Raw genomic sequence first — 10,310 nt, forward strand, 5'->3', positions numbered from 1 at the left:
CTTTCGCTTCTTGTAACTCTGCCTTTAAAATAAATAACGAAATATTTTTTAAAAAGTTCTAGCAAATTATTAATGGTTGGTGATTTTTCTTTATATTTATAGCAGTCAATTATAAGAATTCTGAATTCCAGCCAACTAGACACTCAATGCATATTTTTGGTAAATACTCAAATAGAACTTTAATAATGCTAACAATGAGAAAAATAATAATATAATATCCTCTAATTTTGAATGTTTATTCTGTGCCAAGAATTATACTAAAATTTTTGTAGATTTTTAATTATATAAACAAGTTCTAATTCTTAAGCAACCCTTATATTTTATTCCAACTGGTTCCGAGTTTGTGCAATCTATACTTATAATTTTGATTAAATTAAATTTTAAGTAAGTATATGAAGGAAACCCTGCTGTGTTAGTAGCTTTCCTGTGTTTCCATAGCTACCACAGGGCAAAAAAGACTTGTAGGGGGTGTAGGGATGCAACTCAGGTCCATCTGACTGGGAAGCCTGCTCTTGTCACCATTATACAAATGGCTCTGCCTGAATATTTTATCATCTTGAGTTTCAAATATGAGGATCATCTTTAACTTTTCCTCTAGTCTCGTTCATATGGATGCCAAATTAATAATCCACTTTTCCAGGCAATTTCATGTATTTTCTTCTGAAGCAGAACTGCACTTGGGATATCTTAGCTGCTGACACATCTCTTCAGCAAACCCTTTTCACCTGGGATATTGGAGTGTCACATGAAAATATTTGAGAATTACAGGATAGTTTAAATTTTCTTCACTGGAAGTAAGGTGAGAATATGATAATTTACAGATGCCATTTCCCTCTTTCCTGTTTCTTTTTCTGTATTCATGTTTATTGCCTAGTTATTACTCTGAGTGCACAGGGGTAACATATGCTTGGCCTTGGATGCCACTTTCCCGAGGGTGTTTTCTGTCTGATATGAATGGTGACCTGGAGGTCTGGAAATGAATGACTATGGTCCTTGGAAATATAGGAAATGATACAAATACTTTGCAACTAATTAAAATCTGTAGTGCTGACATCTGCTTAATATTCGTAGTAATTCCAGAAGTTGATAGCAGACCAGCCCTAAGCAGCAAGGGTCTGATGAAGCCTCTTTAAATAAAGTAATTATGAAGTATAGTGGCATGGATGTAAATTTGGAGATTATCCAAATAGAGTCATAAAATGTGCTAATTGGTTTTGAGGACTTGAATGCAGTAAAAAACAAATTTAAAACACTGGCTACTTTACAGTAGAAGTAACTTTTCTACTCCAGAGACTAAAAATATAGTTGAGTTACAGTTGCAAATGTTACTGGATTTCTTCTCACAGTTTCAAAAATGCACAGATTATATTTAGATTCAAAGATATTATACAAACTGCTTTAAATTCACATAATTGAACAGATTAAATAGTGTCATATGTACAACAAAATAACAATTTGAGTGTAGTGCTAAAAAGTGGGATAATGACATTAAAACAATTAGGGAATATATTGAAACATAATCAAGAGAGCAAAAATGTTGCCATAATAAATATAACAGTTTTATGTATACCAGCATACATTGTTATATGTCCTCCATTAAATATGGAAATATTCTTATAAATTAATAATTAGTGCACATAATGTTCATGTAATGTTAATTTTACTGGTTTCTACATACAAAAAAGTATATATATAATCAGAGGTGTTAAAAGTAAAAATAATGTAAATTTTAAAAACTGTAAATTAACTTCACTTTTTTCAGACTACATCAATACAGAATCAATTATATGTTCAAAGGATTGTTAAGTTAAATGTTAAATTAACTGTAATTTTTAAGAAGACAGACAAAATAAAAACAGATGTAATATGGGAATTCTTCAAGAATTTTTTTATAGAATTTGTTATAGAATTCTGTATACTAATCAGACTTTAATATATTCAGCCACTATAACATTGAAAAAGTTAACTTGGTGTGAATTGTTAATAAAATTGAAATGATTAAAATGAGAAAATTTTTTGTATGTGCAAATTTTGATTTGAATAAAATTTTAATATATGCATTTAAAAGTGATGGTGCTGGCACCATGGCTCACTTGGCACCGGCACCCTGGGTTCTAGTGCTGGTTGGGGCGCAGGATTCTGTCCCGGTTGCCCCTCTTCCAGGCCAGCTCTCTGCTGTGGCCCGGGAGTGCAGTGGAGGATGGCCCAAGTGCTTGGGCCCTGCACCCACATGGGAGGCCAGGAGGAAGCACCTGGCTCCTGGCTTCGGATTGTCATAGCGCACCAGCCACAGTAGCCATTTGGGGGGTGAACCAATGGAAAAGGAAGACTTTTCTCTCTGTCTCTCTCACTGTCTAACTCTGCCTGTCAAAAAAAATAAGCGATGGTAATATGATGCTTTGTTAATGATTTTTAAAAGAAATTGTACTTTGGTTGTGATGGGCTCAATCTGTAAACACTATGGGTGGTATCATCATTTTGATTACATTAATTTTTCCAAGCATGAACACAAAGATTATTTTTTTAGTGTGTATTCTTTTAATTATTTAATTAATGTTTTGTATTTTTCTCTGAAGAAATATTTAACTTCCTTGGTTCAATTTATTCCAAGATATTTAAATTTTTTAGCAATTGCAAATAATACTGATCTTTCAAATTTTTCTCAGCCACGGTATTGCTGACAGTTTTTTTTTTCTTTTTGTTTTATTTTAAGGACTTGGACTAAGTCTTTCCATTCTCTCCTAGCTTATGAGAAAACAGTTGTCAGTCATATTGGAGATCCTATAAGCATAATCTGACGTTTCCATTGTGCTGATGTTAGAATATTTTCTTCAATTTAAATGTTGAAATTTGAACTATAATGTATCATGGTGAATATATATTCTGGTCTTGCCTATAAGATGCTGCTATATTTGCTTCTTGTACTAGGATGTCATTATATTTCACAAATTAGGGGTTTTCTGCTATTATTTCACTGAATAGACTTTTGATTTCATTCTCCGATTTCCACATGTTCAGGAATTTCTAGCACATGCATTTTTTTTAACTTTTATTTAATGAATATAAATTTCCAAAGTACAGCTTATGGATTACAATGACTTCCCCCCCCCATAACTTCCCTCCCACCCGCAACCCTCCCCTTTCCCACTCCCTCTTCCCTTCCATTCACATCAAGATTCATTTTCAATTATCTTTATATACAGAAGATGAGTTTAGCATATATTAAGTAAAGATTTCAATAGTTTGCACCCACATAGAAACACAAAGTGAAAAATACTGTTTGAGTACTAGTTATAGCATTAAATCATAATGTATAGCACATTAAGTACAGATCCTACATGAGGAATAAGTGCACAGTGACTCCTGTTGTTGACTTAACAAATTGGCACTCTTGTTTATGGCCTCAGTAATCACCCTAGGCTCTTGTCATGAGTTGCCAAGGCTAGGGAAGCCCCCTGAGTTCACCAACTCTGATGATATTTATACAACGTTGTAGTCAAAGTGGAAGTTCTCTCCTCCCTTCAGAGAAAGGTACCTCCTTCTTTGATGGCCTCATTCTTTCCAGTGGGATCTCACTCGCAGAGATCTTTGATTTAGGTTTTTTTTTTTGTTTTGTTTTGTTTTGTTTTGTTTTGTTTTGTTTTGTTTTTTCCAGAGTGTCTTGGCTGTCCATGCCTGAGAAACTCTCATGGGCTTTTCAGCCAGATCCGCATGCCTTAAGGGCTGATTCTGAGACCAGAGTGCTGTTTAGGACATCTGCCATTCTATGAGTCTGCTGTGTATCTCGCTTCCCATGTTGGATCATTCTCTCATTTTTTTTTTTATTCTATCTGTTAGTATTAGAAGACACTAGTCTTGTTTATATGATCCCTTTGACTCTTAGTCCTATCATTCTGATCAATTGTGAACAGAAATTGATCACTTGGACTAGTGAGATGGCATTGGTACATGCCACCTTGATGGGATTGAATTGGAATCCCCTGGTATGTTTCTAACTCTACCGTTTGGGGCAAGTCAGCTTGAACATGTCCCAAATTGTACATCTCTTCCCTCTCTTATTCCCACTCATATTTAACAGGGATACTTCTCAGTTAAGTTTCAACACTTAAGAATAATTGTGTATTAATTACAGAATTCAACCAATAGTATTAAGTAGAACGAACAAACAAAAAAGACTAAGACGGATAAAGTATTAAATTGTTCATCAACAGTCAGGGTGGCCGGTGCCGTGGTTCAATAGGCTAATCCTCCGCCTTGCGGCGCCAGCACACGAGTTCTAGTTCCGGTCGGGGTGCTGGATTCTGTCCTGGTTGCCCCTCTTCCAGGCCAGCTCTCTGCTGTGGCCCAGGAGTGCAGTGGAGGATGGCCCAAGACTTGGGCCCTGCACCGGCATGGGAGACCAGGAAAAAGCACCTGGCTCCTGGCTTCAGATCAGCGCGATACACCGGCCGCAGCACGCTGGCCTCGGTGGCCATTGGAGGGTGAACCAACGGCAAAAAGGAATACCTTTCTCTCTGTCACTCTCTCTCTCACTGTCCACTCTGCCTGTCAAAAAAAAAAAAAAAAAACAGTCAGTGCAAGGGCTGATCAAGTCACCATTTCTCATAGTGTCCATTTCACTTTAACAGGTTTCCTTTTTAGTGCTGATCAGGGAGAACATATGATATTTGTCCCTTTAAGACTGGATTATTTCACTCAGCATAATGTTTTCCAGATTCCTCCATTTTGAAGCACATGCATTTTAGTTCATTTGATAGTATCACATATGAAACACCTTTTTCAGTTTTTCTAATTTTTTTCTCCCTTTCTTAGTTTTTGTCTGACTGAGATATTTCCAAATATTTGTTTTCTAGTTCATGCATTCTTTCCTCCACCTCACCAAGTCTGTTGTTCAGGCTTTCCATTGCATTTTATTGATATATTGAATTCTTCATTTTTAGCATTTCAGTTTCATTTCTCTTCAATATATCTAGCTCCTAACAAAATTATAAAAACCATATTGTGTATGGAATTCTTTAACTCATGTATTTGCTGCTCTGTGTCTTTGAGTAATCTTATTTTCATTGCTTTGAATTCCTTTTCAGGCATTTCATCAACCTTTTCATCTTTACAATAAAATGTTGAAGTATTGCTGTGTTCCTTTGGGGGAGTCTGACTGTCTTCCTTGTTCATGTTCCTTCTATTTCTTTGTTGTACTTGTTGGTTTTGTCCTCTGATGTCTTTTATCATTGAAATATGCCTCTGTGGCTCAGAGGAGTGTCCTTCAGTGGGTATCCAGTGTTGGTTGAGGTTGAAGAGCTCTGGTCAATGCTTGAGAGAGTGGGTCAAGAGTCCAGAGTGACACCCAATTTGGGAATTGTACGCTTCCTCTATTGTCAGAAGAGGGAGGGTATGATTATGTTGGCTGGTGTGATATCAGCCTTTCTCTCTCTCAGCCAAGGTTATCAATGCCCAGGGTGAGCCCACGGTAGACACACCCCTCCCACAAAGGCGTGTGAACCACTCAAAAGATCGCTGCAGTCCTCAGTGTGAGTGCAGTCCCCTTTGCAATGATGGAATCTGGGAACTCTGAGCCTCTAAAGTTGGACACAGTGATTACCCTGAGACCCAGCTACACCCATGTCCTGTGGTACAGTCACAGAATTCCCACAGTCACAGACAGAGCACATGCCTCCTACAATCACAGGGAACAGCGGATCCACTCTCAGCCCCACAAGCTTGACCCATCCATGGAGAAAGCTAAGGCATTTCCAGATCCAGCTGCTAGTGCTCTGCCTTGGCAACTTGTGTCTGTGTGCTCATGGTACATGAAGGGAGGGGAGCACCTCACTGCCCTGTGTGGGCACTCAGCCCCCTGCCAACCCTTCAGGCCAGACTCAAAGTCAGTGGCAAGCACAGATTTATCTCTCCGATAAATACCCCAGTGGTGTGTGCGTGCAAGCTGCAGCAGCCTCTTGTTGCCTTATTCAGAGTTCCTCCTCCTTGCTATTTGCTTGATCCCTTGTGAGGGGAGGGAAAGAAAGCACTGTGTTCTCCCTTGATGGGGATTGGTGGCTACCCTGTCCCCTGCACGCCAGGCCATAATCAAAATTCAGTATGTCCACAAAGTTGTCCCCCAGGCAATATCATTAGTGACATATCTGCCACAGACTCCTCTCATCTAGCTCCAAGAAGATGGTGCCACCTCCAGCGCCTGGCTATTGCTATTGGTGTGCCCATTCACTGTTGCATGTTTGTGCTGTCCACACTGCTCCACAGCATCTCTTTCAAAAAAAATAGGATTTTTTTTTGTATGTATGTGTCTTTGAAAGAGTAACAGAGAAAATGAGAGAGGTAGAGACAGAGAAAGAGAAATCTTCCATCTGCTGGTTCATTCCCCCAATGGCCACAACAGCCAGAGCTATGCCAGGTCAAAGCCAGGAGCCAAGAGTTTCTGCCAGGACTTCCACATGGGTGTGGGGTCCAAAAATTTGAGCCACTTTCCGCTGCTTTCCCTGGTCATTAGCAGGGAGCTGGATCGGAAGTGAAGCTGCTAGGTTTCAAACCCATGTTTCATGGGTGGCTTCATCCACTACACCACAATGCCAGCCCCTCTCCCTTCTTTCTGTAGAATTTTCCCTGAAAATTTCTCTCCAACTGTCTTCTTGGAATGTAGTTACTCAGATTTTCTTCTGCTGTCTTCCCATGGTCAAAATCAGCATGACTTTTATCATCTTGGATCTCTCTGATGATCTCTTTTGAGTTAACTTCTATGATTAGTATAAGGTATGGTTCCAAAATTAATCTTTTGCATGTAAATGTCTTGTTACGCATCATTAGTTGAAAAGAATATTCTTCGGCATGGCGGGGCAGCCAGAAGATGGCAGAGTTTCCATAGTCTTAACTAATATGAGTCCAGATCTCAGCCTCGTAGCCAGCTTCAGCACGCTCAGCTCCACTGGCTGAAGAATAAAAGGGACTAACACAAATTCCAAACTGAACTGAAATCCAGACTGCAGTGTTCATATCTTTTTCTTCTGTTGTCATTAACAGAAAATTAGATGTCGTCAGGAGACCGAGAAGCTCAGGAGGATGAACTGCTGGCCCTGGCAAGCATTTATCACAGAGATGAATTCAGAAAAACCAAATCTGACCAAGGCAGAGATACCAGGATCTACTTGGATTTGCCACAAAATTTCAAGACGTTTGTGGGCAGCAATTCAAATGAGTGTCTGCAGAATAGCGGCTTTGAATCTACCGTTTGCTTTCTGCTTCCACTTGTGCTGAACTGTGAGCTGCCACCAGATAGTCCACCCTCCTCCCCACCTTCATTCACACTTAGTGGCAAGTGGCTGTCACCAGCACTTAGACAATCTTTGGGAAGAACACCTAAGCAGTGTGGTCTTGTTTGCCTGGATGCAGTTTCTTAAGGAGGAGACCCTCGCGTACCTGAATATTGTCTCTCCTTTTGAGCTCAAGATGGGATCTCAGAAAAAAGGGCAGAGAAGAACAGCCCAGGCCTCTTCCAACAAACAGCTGGAGTTTGGAGGAGCTGCTGGATCTGACATAGACAAAGAGGAAGTCATATGTGAGAGAGCTGTGAAAGATGTGGAATCATTGTCAAGTCTGATCCAGGAAATCTTGGACCTTGATCAAGCTCAGCAGAAAAAATGCTTTAACAGTAAATGATTTTTGTGCCATATCTGTTTCTGTGAGAAGCTGCGTAGTGAGTGAATGCATGTACTTCTCACAATGCAGGCATGTGTCCTGCAAAGCTTGTCGGAAGGACTACTTTGAAATCCAGATCAAAGATGGCCAAGTTCAGTGCCTCAATTGTCCAGAACCAAAGTGCCCTTCAGTGGCTACTCCTGGTCAGGTCAAAGAGCTAGTGGAAGCGGTTATTTGCCCACTATGACCACTTTCTCCTGCAGTCCTCCTTGGACCTGATGGCAGATGTGGTGTATTGCCCCTATCCATGCTGCCAGCTGCCTGTGAGGCAGGAGCTGGGCTGCACCATGGGCATCTACCCAGCTGCCATTTTCCTTTCTGTATCTTGTGCAGATTGACCTACCATGGGGTCCCTCCGTGTAAGGTGACTGCAGAGAAACTCATAGAATTACAGAATGAGTACCTGCAAGCAGAAGAGGCCAATAAAAGATTTTTGAAACAGAGGTATGGCAAGAGGGTGATTCAGAAGTCACTGGAAGAGATGGAGAGTAAGGAGCGGCTGGAAAAGAACTCCTAGAGCTGCCCTTATTGTGGGACCCCCATACAGAAATCAGACAAGTGTCGCAAGATAACGTGTACTGGCTGATTGCAGTATTTGCGCTGGCTTTACATGGGTTTTCTCTCTAGAGCAAACCCTTTCAAACACTTCACTGATCCTGATTCCCTGTGTTTCAATCGATTGTTTCATGCTGTGGATGGTAATGGAGATATTTGTAAAGATAAGATTGAAGACCAGTTCATTCCCTCCTCTCAAGATGTGGAGATGGAATGATTTGCAGTGCTCTGTCATTGGGTATGCAGAATAATTGCCATTCATTCACCTTTCCTGTGCAGAAGATAAGGAAGAACAAGGTTTATATTTTCATTTGCTACTACTGATTAAGGGACATTCAAACATTTTTCAACATAACATAAATGAATACAATTCTAAGCCAAAGCTTCAGAAAATGGAAACTAAAGAATATTAAATATTTAATGTGCCCAAAACTCTAAATAGTTAAAAAGTAAATATTTATTTTCTTCTCCAAGCTTGAGGTGAGGAGAAGGGTCAGTAGTTAAACTTGCAGACCCCTTGTGTCTGAGGAGCACCCCTGTTTCTCCTGGTACCCCTCAGTCCCTCCCCTTACAGCTGGGCTGGGTGGAAGTTGCATTAAAATTGTGCCAAGAGCCTGTCCTATTTATTCTGTGTTCTTCCCCTTCTCCAGCCTAGCCTCTGCTAAGTTAGTTCTCTTTGGAGGGACCCTTTTACTCAATAACTGATTGGATTAAGTGGCCCCTTAATCCAATACAACCTTGTTTCCATTTTAATCATTCATGCTATTATTACCAAATATATTGCATTTCTATAGGCTTTAATACTACCTTTTGTAAATCTATTTTTGGATGTTAAGAAAGATTTGTATTATAATGAAAGTTATTTTTACTTTTGGGACACTTGTGGGTTTTTTGATTGTGTATGTGTATTCATTTATTATTATTATATTATTATCATTATTATAACAAAAATACTTAGAAGAACTTCTTAGAAATGAAGGTTTATAGTTTGGAGGTTCACAGTAATAGTTTGTGCAGCCCTGTTAGTCTGGCATCTGGTGGAACCTGGCAATGTGAACTCTATGTAGAGGTCTGATCACATGGTCAGCCAGCAAGTACAGTGACGCAGGAAGCATCTACCCTCTAAATGACTGTATAAAGCTATAATTAAATCATGGGCTGGCTTGACCTTAGCAACCAGATCCCATCCAATGACAGCCCAAAGGCCCTATCTTCAGATACAATCATAGAGTTAAGTTTCCACTCTAATCCATCAATCACTAGCATTCATCCATTTACCATTAACATAAAATATGTGGTTTGAACATCTGTTTGAGTCAGGAGACCCAGGTACTGTTCAAATCATAAGTCTGTGTGGGTATAATTGAATTACTCTCTGCAGTCATTTATTTTGAAACTAAAGAAAATCTTTCAGTATTTCTTCTAACCAAGGACTCTAGTACTGTGTTTATTTAAGCTTTAGGTTTTACATTGTTCATTGAATGCAGTATTCGTGGAGTATGTAAATATATATATATAATTTTTTTTTCTATTTTTTAGATTTATTTTTTTGAGAGGCAGAGTTACAGAGACAGAGAGATAGAGAGAGAGGTTTTCCATCCATTGATTCACTCCCCAAATGGCCACAATGGCTGGAGCTGGGCTGATCTGAAGCCAGGAGCCAGGTGCATCTTTCAGATCTCCCACATGGATGCAGGGGCCCAAGAACTTGGACAATGTTCCACTGCTTTCTCAGGCCAGAAGTAAGGAGCTGGATCCAAAGTGGAGCAGCCAAGACTCAAACCAGTGCCTACATGGGATTCTGGCACTGCAGGAAGAGGCTTAATCTTCTACATCACAATGCTGGCTCCAAATCTTTTTTTCTTTTTTTAAGAACTCTGTCCTCCATTGTTTTGCCAAATTATTGATAACTGTGACCTTCTCTTCTCTGAGATCACTGCGTATTTTCCTTGTGCAATTTTCTCTTTGCAATGCCCATACTATGCTTCCCTACTCAATCTGTATTCTACCTCCAACTGTTTCTCCTCCACGGCTTTGGCCAGGCAGAA

The 10,310-nt window shown here is 39.7% G+C and overlaps 1 pseudogene; it reads left to right on the forward strand.

The window, feature by feature from the left end:
• Window positions 1–7,040: 7,040 nt before the first annotated feature.
• Window positions 7,041–8,479, forward strand: LOC100347414 (E3 ubiquitin-protein ligase RNF14 pseudogene; annotated as a pseudogene).
• The last annotated feature ends 1,831 nt before the right edge of the window (window positions 8,480–10,310 follow it).

This window comes from Oryctolagus cuniculus, chromosome 7 (genome assembly GCF_051225735.1).
Source record: "Oryctolagus cuniculus isolate XC-2025 breed Fujian yellow rabbit chromosome 7, ASM5122573v1, whole genome shotgun sequence".
NCBI classification, from domain to species: Eukaryota; Metazoa; Chordata; class Mammalia; order Lagomorpha; family Leporidae; genus Oryctolagus; species Oryctolagus cuniculus.